The sequence below is a fragment of the Mytilus edulis genome, chromosome 2, assembly GCF_963676685.1.
Source record: "Mytilus edulis chromosome 2, xbMytEdul2.2, whole genome shotgun sequence".
In the NCBI taxonomy this organism is placed as follows: domain Eukaryota; kingdom Metazoa; phylum Mollusca; class Bivalvia; order Mytilida; family Mytilidae; genus Mytilus; species Mytilus edulis.
The window spans coordinates 76,892,522-76,912,009 of NC_092345.1; the positions used below are offsets into that span (position 1 = coordinate 76,892,522).

Here is a 19,488-nt window from a genome sequence, read left to right on the forward strand (position 1 = left end):
TTCTTTTTACCAGGAGCCAGAACCTTCGACTTGGATGAATTAAACAAACTTTAAGTTCCATTGTGAGACAAATTTATTGGCTATGTTTAAAAGAATTTGTAGCTCACCTTCCGTGTTTCCTATTAAGCAGGACAATGTCATCATCGAAAAGAAGACAGTCAATTAACTCAGAGGCGATGCTTATACCTAAATTTACCTCCTTCAGCATATCGAATAGGTCAGTCATTAAAACGGAAAAAAGTGTAGGAGATAAAACGCATCCATGTTTAAAGTTACAATAATAAAGCATTCAAACCAAAAGTTTAAATGCCTTGCTTGCAAACTGTGTTTGGTTGTTTGTTCAGGCATTGTAATTAAGATTAGCACCTAAATTCAATGAAGAGACGGAGTAACAGTTTGTTCACTATATAAAAAGAGTTGATTGGAGAATGGATAATTGTAACCTTACGGTAGTAAAGGACCCAGAGCGGTATCAAACAAACGTCTATTGAGCAGCAAGGTAGACTACGGTACGATGGAAATTTTAATCCTTTTGGACTACAAACATGTTCATATTATATCATTCTATAACAACCGGGCTGAAGTACGTTCACTATTCACTATTCACTTTTCTATAACAATGTGAATTAAAGCTATTATATGAATTGTAATGATTCCATTTACAATTCAAACTCGCCTTTACTTCCTTTTTCGGAATTAAATCAATTAAAGGAAAAGTTCAACTGGAAATAATTTAGATAATCACATATTGAAACATTAAAATAAATGTGGTCATCCGTATGTAACGCCACAGCTGTCTTATGTGGAACTCTGATATTACTTTATGTTGTTTTACCATTACTTAATAATAGTTTGTCTTTATTTGATATGGTTTTGACATTACGTAATGATGTTTTAATATATAGTCATTACTTAATGATATTTCGATATTACACGATATGGTTTCGTATTGACTTGATATTGTTTTGTCATTACTCAATATGGTTTTGTCATTACTCGATGTGGTTTCACCATTATTTAATATGGTTGTGTCATAAGTCAATGTGGTTTTACCATTACTTGATGTGTATGTGACTGAACGTAATGAAGTTGTTTCATTACATGATCATGTGGTTTTGTTATTTCGTGATGATTTGTCTATTCTTCATATGGTTTTAACATTACGTATAATGTTTCAAAATTTGACCATTCTACACTACTTGGTCCGAGTACACAGTAATTTCGTAGTGCATTTCTTTTAGACGATAAATGAAAATTAAAAAAATCCCACCTGCGCTTTCTCAGTAATATTTTTACAGTGTGTTGTACTACTTTTGGGACAAATTATATCAAAATTATAGAAAACTTCATCAGCTCTAACTCAAAATATGGACAATTTTATGTTAAGGGGGTCTTGAAATCTTTTGACAGCTTCCGAAGTGCTAATTTTTGACCTTTTTCAGCAGGACCTAATCACTACTTTACATTAATATTTATGACCAAAATTTTTTTACAGTGTCATTGCTATATGAGGCATAAAACATGGAGAAATAAATTTGTAAGGGGTATAACAAAAATTGGCAAGTAATACACTGTCCACACTAAGTACTATATTCGTCGAAAATCAAAGGACGATAACTGTGTACTCGGACCACTTGATGTGTTTGTTTCATTATTTGATGTGGTCTTGTCATTCTTTAATGTGGTCCTGTCATTCTTTGATGTGGTTATCCCATTTCTTGATGAGGTAAAACCACGTGACAAATTCGGAAAAACCTGTTCTATTTTTAGATAGATTTCCATGTTGTATGTGCCTTGAATGCGTTTGGCCATCAATCTAATTAGTGTTCAAATTAAAGTTCGGGTTACTGTTTAATTTAAACTTTTAGTTAGTTTTTGAATGCAAGTCATACTTATAATTAAAGTTCTAGTTAAAATAGATTTTCGAGTTGGACTTCGAGTTTGAGTCACATTTAAAGGCAGAGTTCTAGCCTCAGTTACAACTTTGAATTTGAGTTAATTACTTCTTGAGGTAGATTTTGAGTAAGATTCGAATTTAAGTCTAATTTTTATTAATTAAGATTTCGAGTTGAAATTCGAGCTATTTTATATGTCTTTTTGAGTTCGTAATTAAATTTTCTATCGCGGAACAAGCCTAAGAGCTTTTGCTCGGGCTTCCGAAAAAAGTGCTCCGGGATAAGCGTATTAAATTAACAATGTTGCAGTATACAAAACGCAACATAGGAGTTGAAATAAAGTTATATGTGGTGTGATTGCCAATGAGACAACTATCCACCCGAGTTCAAATGCAGTGGATGTTAGTAGTAAGAAATCATATATAGGCAACTGTACAGCTTTCAAAAATCCGTTTAGTCAGCTACAAAAGGCCCCCTTGAACAATGTGGATAAAAAAATCTATTTTTTAACAAATTTCAATATGTCGTTTGTGTAATGTGCTTTGGATTGGTATCGCCAAATTTAAAAATCAAATTAAAGTTCGAGTGGTTGTTCAGAGTTATTTGGTATGAAAAAGGGGAACGGCAGACAATAATAAAAAAATAAAATAATAAAAATTTTACAGTATTTCGGACATAATTGGGATATCCCCAAACCACTTGGTCCTGTTATTTGATCTATTATAGGTGTTCAAATAGAAGCAGTATTATAATAAATTTGTAAAAAAGTCAACGGAATGCTGTGTCTCGCCTGCTATTGCTGCTTTCAGTGTAAAAGCGTGTAATGTTGATCGGCTGTACATTCATCGGTCAAAAAATGTAAAAAAAAAATGTTTTTCTGTAGATGCTTTTTCTTGACATTGAAGAAAAACTCCTATACAAGTTTTAAAACACTTCATGGAGGTAATAAATTTATCATATCAAAACAGTTTAATTCGATTTTATTTTACTACAACAAACTGACTGTATAGTTTTCAACAATGAGCAAAACCCATACCCCATAGTAAGCGATAAAAGATCTTGAAATGACGCCACTTTCGATGACGTTGTTGTGTCTCACTGCCGCTACATTTATGTCGCGGGCTCGACACAAATCAAAAGACTAATACGTTTTAAAAATAAGACTTCAAATCAACTCACACTTAAGTCACAAGAAAATCGGAGGAGGGGGGCTCGGACTAAGCGACAAAGCATCAATACTATAAAATAAGAAAAATATAATGATCATTTGAACATATATACGAAAATCAATCTTTTACTTTTAATCAATTGAATTCTCTGATTTACCTCGCACTAATTGAAAAAATAAACTTTTTGGAATATCTGTTTCACATGTGACGGCGAACAGGTTCCAGTTGTCGTAACCATCGAATACCTTCATCTATTACTCGAATGTGACCAAATCACTCGGTTTGTAATTTCGCAAATACCACGACGGATGACACACGTTGAGCAGAATCTCCTTACCTTTCTGGGGAACCCGAGATCATCCCAATGGATTTAAATTACCCAGTCATACCGATCTATTGAGCCAGCCAATTGGAATGGTTTTTAGCCACCGCAACTTTACAGCAACTGAAAGTTGGGGGCGTAGTGTTTAACATTTGTCCGTCCATCGTCTTTCCGTCCAATTATGGGTATATAGTTATTCCGCCATAACTCCTCCAACAGTTTGAATCCTAGGAAGTTTTCTCTTTACTCTCTGTTTGTACATATATTGAAAGTGTGCTGCAGGTGGTCAGGGTTTAATTTTGATTAATATGTGCTCTTCGGGAGAAAGTTGAACTTTGTCATTTTTGGGAAATTTACTTGCATAAGTAGGGCGTTTCCAGCTAACTTCTACAGATTGAGTGTTAGGAATTTACCACTCTGCTAGCTGTTTGTACATGTATTGATGGTGTGCATGTGGTCAGGGTTTTTTCTTTTTATTATTTTTCCTCTTTTGGGATAAAAATTGAACTTTGTCCTTTTTGGGGTACAAGCGGTTAAATGAGTGGAGTGCGTTGGGATGATCTCGCGTTCCCCAGAAAGGTAAGGAGATTCTGCTCAACGTGTGCCATGTTCTCTCACATACATCGATTTCTCTAGCTTACATTTTTTCTCGTATTGTGCTGTTACACTACTGTTACAGTTCGATGTTCTCTCTCATACATGTTAAACTCCGCCACGTGCAATTTCTGTGTGTACCTGACCCAAGACAGGAGCACGAAGTTCAATTGTTGTCGTTGTATACATATGTGTCATATTTGTTTTTTTGTAAAATAGACCGTTAGTTTTTCGTTTGAATTTTTGCTCACATAGTGCATGGTGACCTTTTGTAGCCGACTATACGGATTTTTGAAGGCTGTACTGTTGTCGATACATGATTTCTTACATCCACTGCATTGAAACTCTGCTGGATAGTTGAACCATTGGCAATCACACCACATCTAACTTTATTTCAACTCTTATGTTGCGTTTTCTATACTGAAACATTGTTTATTTAGTACGCATATCCCGGAGCCTTCTTTTCGGAAGCCAGAGCAAAAGCTCTTGTTCCGCGATAGAAAACTTAATTATGAACTCAAAAAAACATATAAAACAGCTCGAATTTCAACTTGAAATCTTTATTAATCTAAATGAGACTTAAATTCGAATCTAACTCAAACTCTACCCAAAGAAGTGACTCAAATTCAAAGTTGTAACTAGAACACTGACTGCCTTTAAATGGGACTCAAACTCGAAGTCCAACTCGAAAATCAATTCTAACTAGAACTTTAATTATAAGTATGACTTTCATTCGAAAACCAACTCAAAGTTTAACTTAAACAGTAACCCGAACTTTAATTTGAACACTAATAAGATGGATGAGGTAAAACCACGTGACCAATTTCGGAAAAACCTGTTCTATTTTTAGATAGATTCCCATGTTGTATGTGCATTTAATGCGTTTGGCCATCCAAGTAATGGGATAACCACATCAAAGAATGACAGGATCACATCAAAAATAAAAAATGACAAGACCAAATCAAATAATGAAAGAAACACATCAAGTAGTGTGAAATGATCACATTTTGAAACATCATTACGTAATGTTAAAACCATATAAAGAATAGACAAATCATCATAACCAAATAACAAAACCACATCATGTAATGAAACAATTACATTACGTTAAGTCACATACACATCAAATAATGTTAAAACCACATTGACTAATAATTACATTAGATGAATGTTTCATTTTAATACTTTATTCTGATTGGCTAATTGCACATCACGTGTTATTCCTTCAGCAATTGCATCACTCAATAAAACTTCTCATCCATGATAACACGTGGTCCCACAATAAAGTGCACAGGTGAATTAAACAAAAAATAATATAAAATTCGTGTTTTCATGATCATAGCTAAAAAATGTAATTATAAGTATTAAATGCTTCTTTTTGTAACTTCATAGGGTTTTAAAAGCGTTGACCGTGCGTACATTTTTAGAATGAAACGCTTCCGCGCTTCATACAAAATGTACTTCGGTCAACGCTTTTACACCCCAATGAATTTACAAAAAGAAGCATTCAATTCTTAAATGAAACAACCATATTAAATAATGGTGAAACCACATCTAGACAAAGTAATGACAAAACCATATTGAGTAATAACAAAACTATATCAAGTCAATACGAAACCATATCGTGTAATATCGAAATATCATTAAGTAATGACTATTCCATATTGAGTTATATTAAAACACCATAACGTAATGTCAAAACCATATCAAATAAAGACAAACTATTATTAAAAAATGATAAAACAACATAAAGAAATATCAGAGTTCCACATAAGACAGCTGTGGCGTTCCATACAACCGTATTTAACTGGGCATAATTTTGAATAAGTAGTTAATTGCAACATAAGGTTAATATAGTCATTAAATCTCTCGCTATAGTCTATAATTGTCTATATTTTATTTTTAATTTAGAATGTTTGTAATATGTATCATCCTTCTGGAACACGATAGTGTTACATAATATATTGGCAACAATTTTGATATTCATTGACCAATTAAACCTTTGTGTATAGTAAACAGTCTGTTATACTCCACCTACCCATCATTGAATTTAGCTGTCAATCTTAATTACAATGCCTGAGCAAACAACCAAACAAAGTTGGCATTGCCTCAAGCAAGGCATTAAAACTCTTGGTTTGCATGCTGTATGATTTTAGCTGTAAGACCAAATTCTTAATCGAACCATTCAGACTCGTAATTAACAAAAAGGACTTTATTGCTAACAATCTTATATAGTGCCCATAGAATATTCCAGCATTAACCCTGGATACCCCTTTTCCATAGCAGATAGAATATTCCATCCCGCCACACTTTATAAAAAGCCAATCAAAGATCAAGGAATGTCATAAAGGTCTTTTCCTTACTTTTGTAAGAGTGTTACATCTGTAGTTTAGTTTAAACATATTTATACTTTATAGTGGATTGGGAAACAAGTTTTGCAACTTATATTAATCCCTTCCACTTTGCGGGTGCGAGTGCTGCATTGTAGCGGCATTAGCCTACTCTTTTTCGACATCTACAAGGGTGTCTTTAACGTGCAAGAGATATGGCTCTCTCTTAACACGGGTCAGTCATTTATCGTCTCCTTCCGACGGACAATCAACGATTCCTCAAGACCATTTGTATCAACTCAGAGAGTGTGTAGACCCACCTTTGTGTATGGGTATAATGATTCCTTTATGCCATTCATCTGGAATTGTTTCTGGATATGTAATTTTTGTAAAATATGAACAAGTGAGTTCAACAAGATGTCCCAACCATATTAAGGAATTCGTTAGGAATGCCATCAGTACCACCGACTGAAATTTTATTTTCGTAGAAATTAACCGATAGGGAAGAATCTGATATTGATATATTTTCTTCAATCTTTGTAATAAGGTGTTTAACATCTTTTTCAAGTTCATGGCATTTTCTCATTTTGAAAGGAGCCTATAGCGACAAAATGCTTGGAGATGGCATTATCTATCTTATCCGTAGCCGTTAATATTTTATCCGAATTATGTGGATCGTAAGCTCTATAGAACCTGTATCGGTTCGTTTAATTTAAAAAAAAAATCCAAAACTCTTTCATTTTTTTTTTGCATTGATACATTTATATTAAACTGTCGGATTTAAGCTCAACGTTCTTTTCGTTTGATGGCCTCTTGTATTTGTGCTTTTCTATTAAAATATATAAATGCACATATACATTTATAGATGCTTTTCTGGGTTCAAATCTTTTTGATTTATATATTTTTCTATAATTTTCAATCTCTTTTTAAACATAACTTCTTAGTGCAATAGGCTCTTTATTTATAAAGAGCCTATTGAAGTAACTTTATAGATATCAACGAAAAAATGTGTTCCGTGTCATTTTCCGGACTCTCCATGAATTTAATTAGGAGTAAAACACTAACTGCGTTGTCATCTGTAATTCTATTATCTACAGCAGTTTAGGTGTGTTTTAAGAACAAATAATTATTTTTTAATTCACTCACTTTTTAATGAAAAATTTAACTAGTCAAATTGAGTATTGAATTCATGAAATGTAAAAAAAAAAACCGTAGTCGAACACACCGTGCAGTAACATTCTTTTTTTTTTTACCGCAAAATCTTGACGACAGACTTTACAAGGGTTGCTTGAAAATGTATAAATTCAGAAATTTTGTGGGTGTATTATCTACTTTTAAAATGTGTTTTGGGCCCTAAACATAAACCTATACATGTAACGTGTAATGCATTTGTAAACACATTCTCATCCTTGATTGTTCTTCTGCTATACATGTTGAGGAAAATGTTTAGAGCTTCAAAAGGTTTAACCCTCTATGTGTTTAACCTGACAACATGTTGACGATAAACATGTTTTGATGCAGTAACTGCTACTTATTGAAACATTTTAGGTAATAAGTTACAATTTTTAATAAGTCCCAACAGAACTTTGATAAGGCTAAAAACTCATTAAACACATTTTTTAAGAACATAAACTTCATACCTGCCATTTTTCAAAATGCCCATGGGGGTTTTACGTGCGCGATGGCTCTTATGGTCCTACAATACCTTTAAACGGGCCTTCAAAAACGTTTTAATGTTGTTTTTTGTCTTCTTCATACTTTCACAAGCCTATAGCCATTTTAAAATTCATTATTTTGTTTAAAATTGTGGACAAAATTGCTCTCTCAAAATTTCCATTTGGGAGCTTCCATGGGAGAAATCCCCCGCAAATAGTGACAATTGGCAGGTATGAAACTTAGTGTCTCATAAAACATAATAACTCATAAGAATATATGATAGGCCTAGTGTTCAATTCTTATGAAAAGGAATACTAGTATAAGCTTAGAAAAGAGATTACCATCGATTCTTGTGATTATAAAGGCCGTGGCTTGTGGCTGTCTATCACATTCTCATAGACATAGTCTATATATCGACTATCTTCTTTTCCTTTTACGTGTAGTCTCGAGATTGTTATCCATTCTGTTAAGTATAAACATACATGTAGGCTTGTGATTGTCTTCCATTGATATGAATATAGACATATGCGTTTGATTCTCTTCCGTCCTTATAAATAGAGGCTCCAAGTCAATAAACGTATGACTGTCTTCTGTTTCATGAATACAGGCTTAATCAAACTTGTGACTGTTCTATTCTTATAAATACAGAACTGAGGTATAAGATTGTAAAAGTCTCATGCTCTTAGAAATATATAGGCTTTGACATCGGAATGTCTTCTATTCTCAGAGAATATATAGTGATGCTCGTGGCGGTCTTCTGTCTTCATGAATATAGGATGTAGCTTGTGACTGTCTTCTGTTCGTAGAAATATAGACTTTGGCTTCGGAATGTCTGTTATTCTTAAGATAATATAGGGTGAGGCTCGTGTCTGTCTTCTCTTCTTCTGAATATAGGCTCAGGCTTGTGACTGTCTTCCGTTCTTATAAATATAAGCTTTGGCTGTAACTGTCTTCTTTTCTTTTCACTTCTTCAATTCTTATGAATATAGACTCATAATGAAGTCTTAAATTCTTATGAATGTCGACTATGGCTGTGACTGTCTCCATTCTAAGGAATATTATAGGCTTATTCATGTCTTTAGCGTTTGATTGTTTCCCACGCATAGGACTTTATGCGAAGGAATGAATTTCCTTTGATTCATAGGTACTCATAATTTGCCATTCTTTCGCAACAGAATATATACGCTTTGGCTTTTGTGACTGACACCCATTCTTAGGAATATAGTTTTTGGTCACAGGCACTTGTCTTAGACCCCCCTTTATATATCTTAATATAATATATATATGTTATATTAAGATATATAGGAGACAACAATTCTGAGACAAGTGTCTGTGTTTTTGTCAATGGTTTTATCTTCCAGACTTAGATATCTTAATTCAGTATAGCATGGCATTTCTTAATTTCGTGTAACATAGCATACATAAATTTCGTGTAGAGTATAGGCCTAGGCTTCTGACTATTCATGATTTGTCTTCTTTTCTTAGGAATATAGGCCCAGACTACAAAATAGGTTTAAAAGAGTCAAACAAAATACAAATAGTTTAGGTTTAAGATGGATGGTCATTTAATTTGATGTCATTTAAAATATACATGCGATAAAATAACCCTTAATGCAAAAACAACAAAAACTAAAAATAAGTCATAGTTATTTGAGGCCAGCAAGGGATATAATAAGTATAACATTAACTGTCCTCCCTATCCAAGCTTACTGTGACATTATCCCGGTCCCGTACACAAGTACAGGACGTGTTCAAAAAAGAAATCACCGATTGATTTCTTATTTTGATAAAATACTGTAATATTTAAACATGACTGTTTGTAGTCGCAACACAGGAACGTATGTATTAATGATAAGATAACATTATGTACGGTGACACGTCAAATCCACAATGGCCGGTTCTTGTAACGGTAAGTCTAACATGTATTCTTTATTATCATTAACGCTGTCTGTTTTTTATTTGTTTTATACAACATAATATATGTGTACATATATGGCACTAATTTACTACAATAAGTAGGTCAGTTTGTTATGAGTGGTGATGTTGCTTACTACTATTTTGATGGATACTACGTAAAACTAATTAATTAATGTGTTGAAGGACCCACACTAACTAACGTAAATCAGATGATAAATAACGGTTGATAAATATGTACTTATAGTTCAGTTCCTTTCCGAAATTATCAGTAAAAATTATCAGATGCTCATTATCCCCACGTTGGACACCAAGTAATAGTTCAGAACATGTTAAGTCATTTTTGTTATTGTTTTGATCCACTTCTGTTAATGTTGAATACCTAGTAAAATATGAAGTTATAATTTAAATGGTTAAGATTTGGCACCAAACACCATGCAATGTTATGCTCATGCAATAACCCAAAAGCTGTCAGATATTTCTTATAAACAAAACCCATGTATATACCTTAAACATCCCTTGGGGGGTAAACTGAGAACCGATACTGGGGTTAGAGGACAATCACTGAATTTCCTGGGAGTAGGCAGGAGGATTTTTTAGTTAACGAAATATTCATGCGCCCTTTGTTGTTTGTCTTATTTATTTACCGTATGTACACACTTATTTCCTGCATTATGTTGGCTAGAATATTTTTTATATCCTGAATTTGTAAAGGTAGCTTTTTCAGTTCTGAAAGAATATTTATTTCGAAAATAAGGGGATTTGCTTTCTGTATTTCGTTTAGAAGGAGTCAGGAGTTTCTCTGATGTCTGGTACCATGGCCCCATTCAGTCCTAAAAATGCTGTCATACGTTAAGAGAGATCTCAGACTAGTTAAGGGCTTACCTTTGAACTAAAAACAAACCGTGCATAAAATGGAAATGACCACAGACTGGGATATTGGTACAGCAACACAATATAAAAAAAAAATTCATATCTTAAGTAATACAAACACATAATATTAAGTATCACACACATACATTTTTCTTAAGTATCATTCATTTCTCTATACATAGTATGCGACGCGTCACTGTTTATAAGTAGATGTTCTCTTATATGCATTTGATACGGTGCATTTGTTATGGATATATTTCAGACTTCATTTACGAAAGGAAAGGAAATCTATAGAGCAGAAATTTGATTTTTTTTGTATCAATTTAAATGTAGATTCAAATATTTTTCACTTCAAAAGATAAAGTAAAACTTCTTTAAAATTTATATATGATGTATAGTTCGGCGTCCGCAAAAAAGAAGCCAAAGAAAGTGTTTATCTCTTCTTCACAAATACGTATTTTATTGAATCTCGATATTTATCATGTTTATAAATTTTATAACAATGACGTTCTACCTCCATAAGCCTGCAAATGTCATGGAGTGTCACATATATCTTAAGTAACCGTTATATAAACATTAATTTCTTGAGGAACACACACACACATATCTTAAGAAACAGTAACATACATATCTTGAGTAACAGTAACATACATATCTTAAGTAACATACATACATATCTTAAGTAATACACATTCATATCTTAAGTAACAGTGAAAAACATATCTTAAGTAACAGTGAAATACATATCTTAAGTAACAGTAAAATACATATCTTAAGTAACAGTTACATACATATCTTAAGGAACACACACATACATATCTTGAGTAACAGTAACATACATATCTTAAGTAACACACACATTAAAATCTTAAGTAAAAGTAACATTCATATCTTGAATACAGTAACATACATATCTTAAGGAACACACACATACATATCTTAAATAACAGTATCATACATATATAAGGTACCAATAACATACATATGTACATATCTTAAGTAACACACATACATATCTTAAGTAACAGTAACACACATATCTTAAGGAACACACATACATATCTTAAGTAACAGTAACATACATATCTTAAGTAATGATTTATTTAAGGTATATGGCAAGTGATCATATAAAAATTTAGTCAGACAATATAATGAAATAGCTTTATGTAGATAAAGAAAGATGTGGTATGGGTGCCAATGAGACAACTCTCAATCCAAGTCTCAACTTATAAAAGTAAACCATTATAGGTCAAGGTACGGTCTGTAACACGGATCCTAGGCTCACACCGAACAGCAAGCTATGAAGGGCCCCAAAAGGGTAGTTATTGTACATGTAGATAAAATTGATAGAAGAAACTGGCTATTTTATTTTCTGGTAAAAACTTATTATTGTACATGTTTTCACTTAAAAAATGTATTCTTTGTATTGTGTAGATTACTACATGTAAGTGAGTAATATTAAGTGGTTACATGTATGGTGTTGATTAGATCATGGAAAATTACTTTATTTATACATTATACTAATGTTCACACAAGTGTTTCCGCTCCGCAGCCGTCACATTCATGAAGAATGAACATCTAAACTTAGGATTCGAATCTTTACACCACTAATAATGTAGAAAACACTTTTTTTTTAAAATAATTTATAAAAAGTGGATCAAATTAAACTTGATAATCAAAACGATGAATAACGTAGGCCTTGTTTGGACGTATAGTTTGTATACTTAATTTTATACCTTAAGTGAAAAGATAAATACCTTCTTAAATTGTTTAAAATATTCTTTATGCTTATAGTAATTTGTTCTATTAGCATGAAAGTAATGGTTTACTCTAGAAATATTATGGTGGTAGGAAGTATTTTGTTTTTATTTGTTTTAATTAATACCCCGAAAACACAACAGACCTTTTTTACTTGCCTGACTACTAAATGTGTCAAAAACCAAACTATGACTATTTATATGAACTAAAAAAAAACATTTCACATGAGTAATTTCTATTTTGGTCGAGATTAATTATTAGTAGTACATGATTTTGTACAAATGCACTGTATACTTTTAAGTTGTTTTATTTGTTTGTAATAATTTATTTATTTCAGTAGGAGATAACAAATGATTCAAGATAACATGTATAATTCAGATTCACTGAATGCTTTTTTTTAGCATTGATTCAGTTAAATTTTCCAAGTTCATACATTGCATTTTAGACAGTTTAAAACATGTAACGTTTAATAGTGGTCGAAGTATTTACTTTAGCATCAACATTTTAGATATATGTTCACCTTTCGTAAGCTATATATATGTGTGTACTACTTGAACGAATATTTGTGTACATCTTTGACTAAAAGTGTGTAACCCTTCAACACCCAGTATTACACTTTCATAGCCTACTGGAACTCTAGAATTATGTTCCAGAATGGTGTTAATGTCTAGAAAATCTAATATAAACATCTTGATAGGAAGTCAATCGTTTCTTTAGTTTTTAATCATTTATATTTGTATACTTATGTGTACCCCCAGTTATAATCTTAACCGTATTTAGCATTTAATTCGGAATCTTTGGTCTGCAAATTTGTTTTGATTTGTCCTTGCATCTGATTTGAATGAATGGAGCCTTATTGAGGAGTCTTATGCTTACCACTCGGTTGATGCCACTACATGTATCATCACGGTCTTTCAATTTCGTATTTAAATGCCCTTCAATGTGATCTGATTCTAGAGCCGTAGATGTAATTAATGGCACTTTTTATTATCATATATATTCAGTTTATATTGGTTAAGATTTATAATGATATCAGCTTTGATTGGAGGAAGCAACTGGAACATGAATGTGTCTTAGAGGTGCCAAAGTCGGTGTTCGTAACGATGTGTCCTTGAAGTTGGTCCCAGTCTCGGATTATCCAAGAAGTGTTCATATTCAGAAATGTTGCACTGTAGTTACATTATATTGGCAGAGTAACGATTGTTATCACGATAATACCGTTGAATTGGCTACTTGGTGGTATAGTACCTTCTGAAATAGGATTAAGCTGTTAACTGTTCATATTGTTTCAAGTGTTGGCCTATTTAAAGAGTGCAAGATTGTTGTCATTGCGCCATGTTCGTTATTGTAGTTGTTGGTTACAAGTCATGCCGCTCTGTGTTACATCATATCCAACTCTTTGATGTCGTTCTGCCAACGTGGTTCCCATACTGAAGTGCTGAATTTTAGATGTGATCTAACCAGGGCAATATAAGCATGTTGTTTGACATCTGGAGGCAACTAACTATTCAAATTTCCAATTGAGCTTATTGTCCAGCTTCACTTCTCATTATGGGTTATGGTCTTTTATTGAAAGTTTTGTTTCATAAAAGAAGGTACTTCATGGTTCAAATCTATTACGGTTATTACGAATTACGTGATGAACATTGCATTTCTTTTGATTGAATGACATTAATAGACCACCTTTATACGCCATTTTCATAGGTCTTTTTTTGTAGAATTTTTGTGTTGTTTCGAAATATTTGAGCAGTTATCTACATAGAGTCCTTTTCTGGTGAAGTTGTAAGTTCCTCTCCTAAGTATTATAGATAAATAGAAGTGTACAAATTAAGAAGAGTACCTTGGCTAACTCTTGATCGTACTCTTGTAGGATGTGTTTTTCACCCATCTAGAAGTTTACTGATTTGGACTATTTTTCTCTCCAATTGACTTAACTTGTGAACACCATTATGTTTTATTTTTATTACGATGTACTAGCTGGCAATGAGGCACAGTATTTAAGAATTGTTGTTCACACGTGTATTTTTTTCTTCACGTGTATTTTTTCTTCTAAATCCATAGGAGTATGATGACAGGAGTATATTTCCATCTAGATAGTTCATGAAATATTAATGGAAAGAATACGATTTTGAAAAAAGTGGCAAAGTAGAGATGCGCAAGTCAAAAGTTTATACAATTTGTATTGGTCTTTCATTAAAGTTTCTTCATATTTGATTTTACATAATAAGGCTTGTATGTTATTGCGTAACAATTAAAATGTCAATAGCCGGAAAATATACGTACACAGGTCAGTGTGTGTTCATTGTATGTTACTACGTTTTTTGATGGAGTTAAGCCATTCCAATTCTTTATATCTTGCTGTTCGGTGTGAGCCAAGGTTCCGTGTTAAAGACTGTACCTTGACCCATAATGGTTTACTTTTTTAAATTGTGACCTGGATGGAGAGTTGTCTCATTCGTACTCATACCACACCTTCCTATATTTAGGTATTTTGTTTTCTGAATATTTTATTGATCAAGTGATCGCCATCTACATTTTTATCTTCATTCCTAAATATCTTAGAAATCCCCCCCCCCCTAAAAAAAGAGGTAAATTCAAACTCAATATTCAGTATTGCTAAATAAAGTGACAATCCATTTTTACAATTAATATGAAAAATACAATTTAAATAGTGGCGAGTAATTCGTTATAAAAGTTTCTTTTATAAAATTTATGCAAAGTCTGTTGTACTGTATTAAAGTCGAACATATTTTTATGGGTATAAAGAGTTTCCCACAAAGAATATGAGAACAGTTTTGTTTGACTAACTTTGATTTACTTTGATCTTCTGATTTATGAAAAATCAATACGTATGCACTTTTTAGCTCACCTGGCCCGAAGGGCCAAGTGAGCTTTTCCCATCACTTTGCGTCCGGCGTCCGGCGTCGTCGTCCGTCGTCCGTCGTCCGGCGTCCGTCGTCCGTCGTCGTCGTCCGTCGTCGTTAACTTTTACAAAAATCTTCTCCTCTGAAACTGCTGGGCCAAATTAAACCAAACTTGGCCACAATCATCATTGGGGTATCTAGTTTAAAAAATGTGTGGCGTGACCCGGCCAACCAACCAAGATGGCCGCCATGGCTAAAAATAGAACATAGGGGTAAAATGCAGTTTTTGGCTTATAACTCAAAAACCAAAGCATTTAGAGCAAATCTGACATGGTGTAAAATTGTTTATCAGGTCAAGATCTATCTGCCCTGAAATTTACAGATGAATCGGACAACCTGTTGTTGGGTTGCTGCCCCTGAATTGGTAATTTTAAGGAAATTTTGCTGTTTTTGGTTATTTATCTTGAATATTATTATAGATAGAGATAAACTGTAAACAGCAATAATGTTCAGCAAAGTAAGATTTACAAATAAGTCAACATGACTGAAATGGTCAGTTGACCCCTTTAGGAGTTATTGCCCTTTATAGTAAATTTTTAACCATTTTTTGTAAATCTTAGTAATCTATTACAAAAATCTTCTCCTCTGAAACCACTTTGCCAAATTAAACCAAACTTGGCCACAATCATCATTGGGGTATCTAGTTTAAAAAATGTGTGGCGTGACCCGGTCAACCAACCAAGATGGCCGCCACGGCTAAAAATAGAACATAGGGGTAAAATTCAGTTTTTGGCTTATAACTCAAAAATCAAAGCATTTAGAGCAAATCTGACATAAGTAAAAATGATTATCAGGTCAAGATCTATCTGCCCTGAAATTTTCAGATGAATCGGACGACCTGTTGTTGGGTTGCTGCCCCTGAATTGGTAATTTTAAGGAAATTTTGCTGTTTTTGGTTATTATCTTGAATATTATTATAGATAGAGATAAACTGTAAACAGCAATAATGTTCAGCAAAGTAAGATTTACAAATAAGTCAACATGACTGAAATGGTCAGTTGACCCCTTTAGGAGTTATTGCCCTTTATAGTCAATTTTGAACCATTTTTCGTAAATCTTAGTTATCTTTTACAAAAATCTTCTCCTCTGAAACTACTGGGCCAAGTTCATTATAGATAGAGATAATTGTAAGCAGCAAGAATGTTCAGTAAAGTAAGATTTACAAACACATCACCATCACCAAAACACAATTTTGTCATGAATCCATCTGCGTCCTTTGTTTAATATTCACATAGACCAAGGTGAGCGACACAGGCTCTTTGGAGCCTCTAGTTATCTTTATTTAAAAAATAAAAATTTAAATTTTGTCTCTCATTCGACGGAAGGTGTGTTAAACATGATATGGTACAAATCTTGGCATACAATTGTTGTGAGGGCGGTGTAAACTTTGAAAGCACTATACCTCCATGGTCAGAAGGAAATATTTATTTTGTATCTCTTTTATTGGATCTGAATGTACTTAAGTTTATTCAATCATCTATTATTTTTTTTCTAAACTTCTAATACATAGCTATAAAATAATATATTCTAATTTAATATCAGTATTAAACGTCTGTCTGTCTGTCTGTCTGTCTGTCTGTCTGTCTAGAATTAAATTTTTGATAAAATATTTATTAATTATAATCCTGGGGCCGGTAACAAGAAATTATATTAAGAGAGATCGTAAGTATTGAATTAAGGGGAAGATAAGATAATCCTAAGATCATTCAAAGAGTGTAAATCAAAGCTCCCTCAGGTTGCTCGTAGATCGGTCTTATTTCCCCCTTAAGTTGCATCGTAATAGTTTTCAAGTTACGAGTTCTTAATAATTATCCGGCGTGTCCGTGTTGGGTTCCTCTCAAAGAATTTAGAATTGCCTGAAATGAATCATACAAACGTTTTAACGAACGATAAAATGCAGACAACAATCAACTTCCCATTTAACGTAAGGAAACTAATTCTGGCCTCAGACCTCATACATTGTATATTATCCCCCTTTGCTACAAAGCATTTTTAATAAAAGTCAAATTGAATAAAAAAAAAATGCACCGCTTCAAAAATGAAATAAATTTAACTGGTTACAGACCATTGTAACTCTATTAAAATATTCTTGTCCCAGGACAATCCATCGGTGCTTTTTCTTTTGAGAGCCCTGTGAACATGCCAATGGAAGGATTTGCAACTTGAATAAATGACGAAGGCTAAGTTCTATCCTACTTTCATTTCGGCCACTTACACTTACACTTTTAACAATATTTTTTTCCACATCTTTTTACTTATTTCAATATATAGGCAACTCTTAGGACCACATAAATAGTCAACTTTTCAAAGAAAAAAACAGAAGACCATCATTAATTGTGGTCTGAAGCCTTCTAACAAAAAGTAAAATCACAAAATACTGAACTCCGAGGAAAATTCAAAATGGAAAGTCCCTTATCAAATGGCGAAATCAAATGATAAAGCACATCAAACGAATTGACAACAACTATCATATTCCTGACATGTTACAGGCATTTTCAACAGTAGATGGTGGATTAAACCTGGTTTTCTAGCGCTAAACCTCTCATTGTTTGGCAGTCTTATTAAATTCCATTATATTGAACACTATGCGTGAACAAAACAGACACCATAGACATAAAAATGTCACAAACATCAACACGAACCCCGCTAAAAACTGGGGATGATTTCAGGTGCTTCGAAAGGGTAAGCGGATCCTGCTCGCCCGTCGTGTTGCTCATTATACGTAGCCGGTAAATAGTCTAATTCGGTAGGTCACATTCGTGACATGGGAATGGGGTTGTAGTTACGACATAACCGATATCATCTATGAAACGGATATTCCATAACGTTCATCCAACTCATAAAGGCGTCCGTAAAATTTAAGAAGTGATGATTTCAACATCACCATTTCGAACTCTTGGTTTAAAATTGAAACAAAATCACAATTTTCTCTTTGCTGTAAATAAAACACTTTTCAAAACAGCAGGGCTCAGAATGAAATATCGAAGGGGGAAGAGCCCGCTAAGCCAATGAAACCAAACTTTAATTCTGATAAGTATTAGATACTAGTTGACGAGGTTGAAAAGAATAAAATCTTCTTCCTGTGAAAACTCACAGATACAGTAAAAAAACGAGAGGAAGAAAAAGTTGTTGGGCACAATAGTGGACAGAGTCAGTGCAGTGGGGGCAATAAAGTTATGCCTCTTCAATAATGGTTTAAAATTTATAATTAGATCAAGTCAGTATCTTGAATCGCGGGTGAGTTACACTTATTGATGTTTTGTCGGTACCAAACATCAATGTGTCCTGCTAGCTGGCCAGCAATGCCTCATTTCTTATTTCTAGATTAATTTTATGAATTTTTGGAAGAAGGTTCATGTGTCCCCCATGTTTTGAATTTTTATCATTCCTGAAGAAATTATATAATTATATATATATATACGTCTTACAACATCTTTTTTTCTCCTTGCTAAAGCCTTTTATTTAACACTTCTCTCAACATGCCAAAATTGTTATGATGTTTAGAAAATATTATCCTCTACACACATGGCTAAGATAACACTTATATATAATTTCTTATTTAGTTGTTTTATTTATTAGAATAAAAAGTTCCAGGGTTCACGTTTTGTCTTTTTTCAAAAAGCAACTTGTTAGATTAACTAGTGAATGTGCAGCTAAGAGTAGTCGGGACCACTCTTATAAAAAATATCAAGAGAAGCTGTTGCGAATTGTTCTTGGTACACCCCTAAGTTGCTAAGTTTGTTTTAAGAACACTTAATAACTGACCACAATTTAAGAATGATTTCGTGTTACCGGAATTAGTAAGATCGCTTTAAGTTAGACCTAAGAATCGTTCTTAAATCATGCATTTTTTCAAAACATTAGGGGCTGTCAATCATTCTAAGATAGGTCCGAGGTTGGGTCTTGTTACACTCTTAAATCTTAAGACACTCTTTAGATGTTCGTAAGACATAAGAATGCTTCTTGTTACCGGCCCCTGGTACCTTTGATATATATTTTACTAGATTTCTGTTCAAAGGGAAATGACTCTATTTGTTTTGTTAAAGATTTGTA

General features: G+C 33.1%; 2 protein-coding genes across 3 annotated transcripts in view; one reads left to right on the forward strand and one right to left on the reverse strand.

Moving 5' to 3' along the window:
- LOC139513008 (probable methyltransferase-like protein 24) overlaps window positions 1-10,866 on the reverse strand; it is a 50,154-nt gene extending 39,288 nt beyond the window's left edge. Inside the window, exon 1 of one of the 2 annotated variants that reach the window (XM_071301062.1) lies at window positions 10,766-10,866. The gene's annotated coding sequence lies outside the window, so the exon portion shown is untranslated. The remainder of the gene's footprint in view (window positions 1-10,765) is intronic. The other variant, XM_071301061.1, reaches the window with a different exon arrangement.
- The window catches only part of LOC139511024 (uncharacterized), a 51,177-nt gene that overhangs the window by 22,774 nt on the left and 8,915 nt on the right, over window positions 1-19,488 (forward strand). The window lies entirely within an intron of this gene.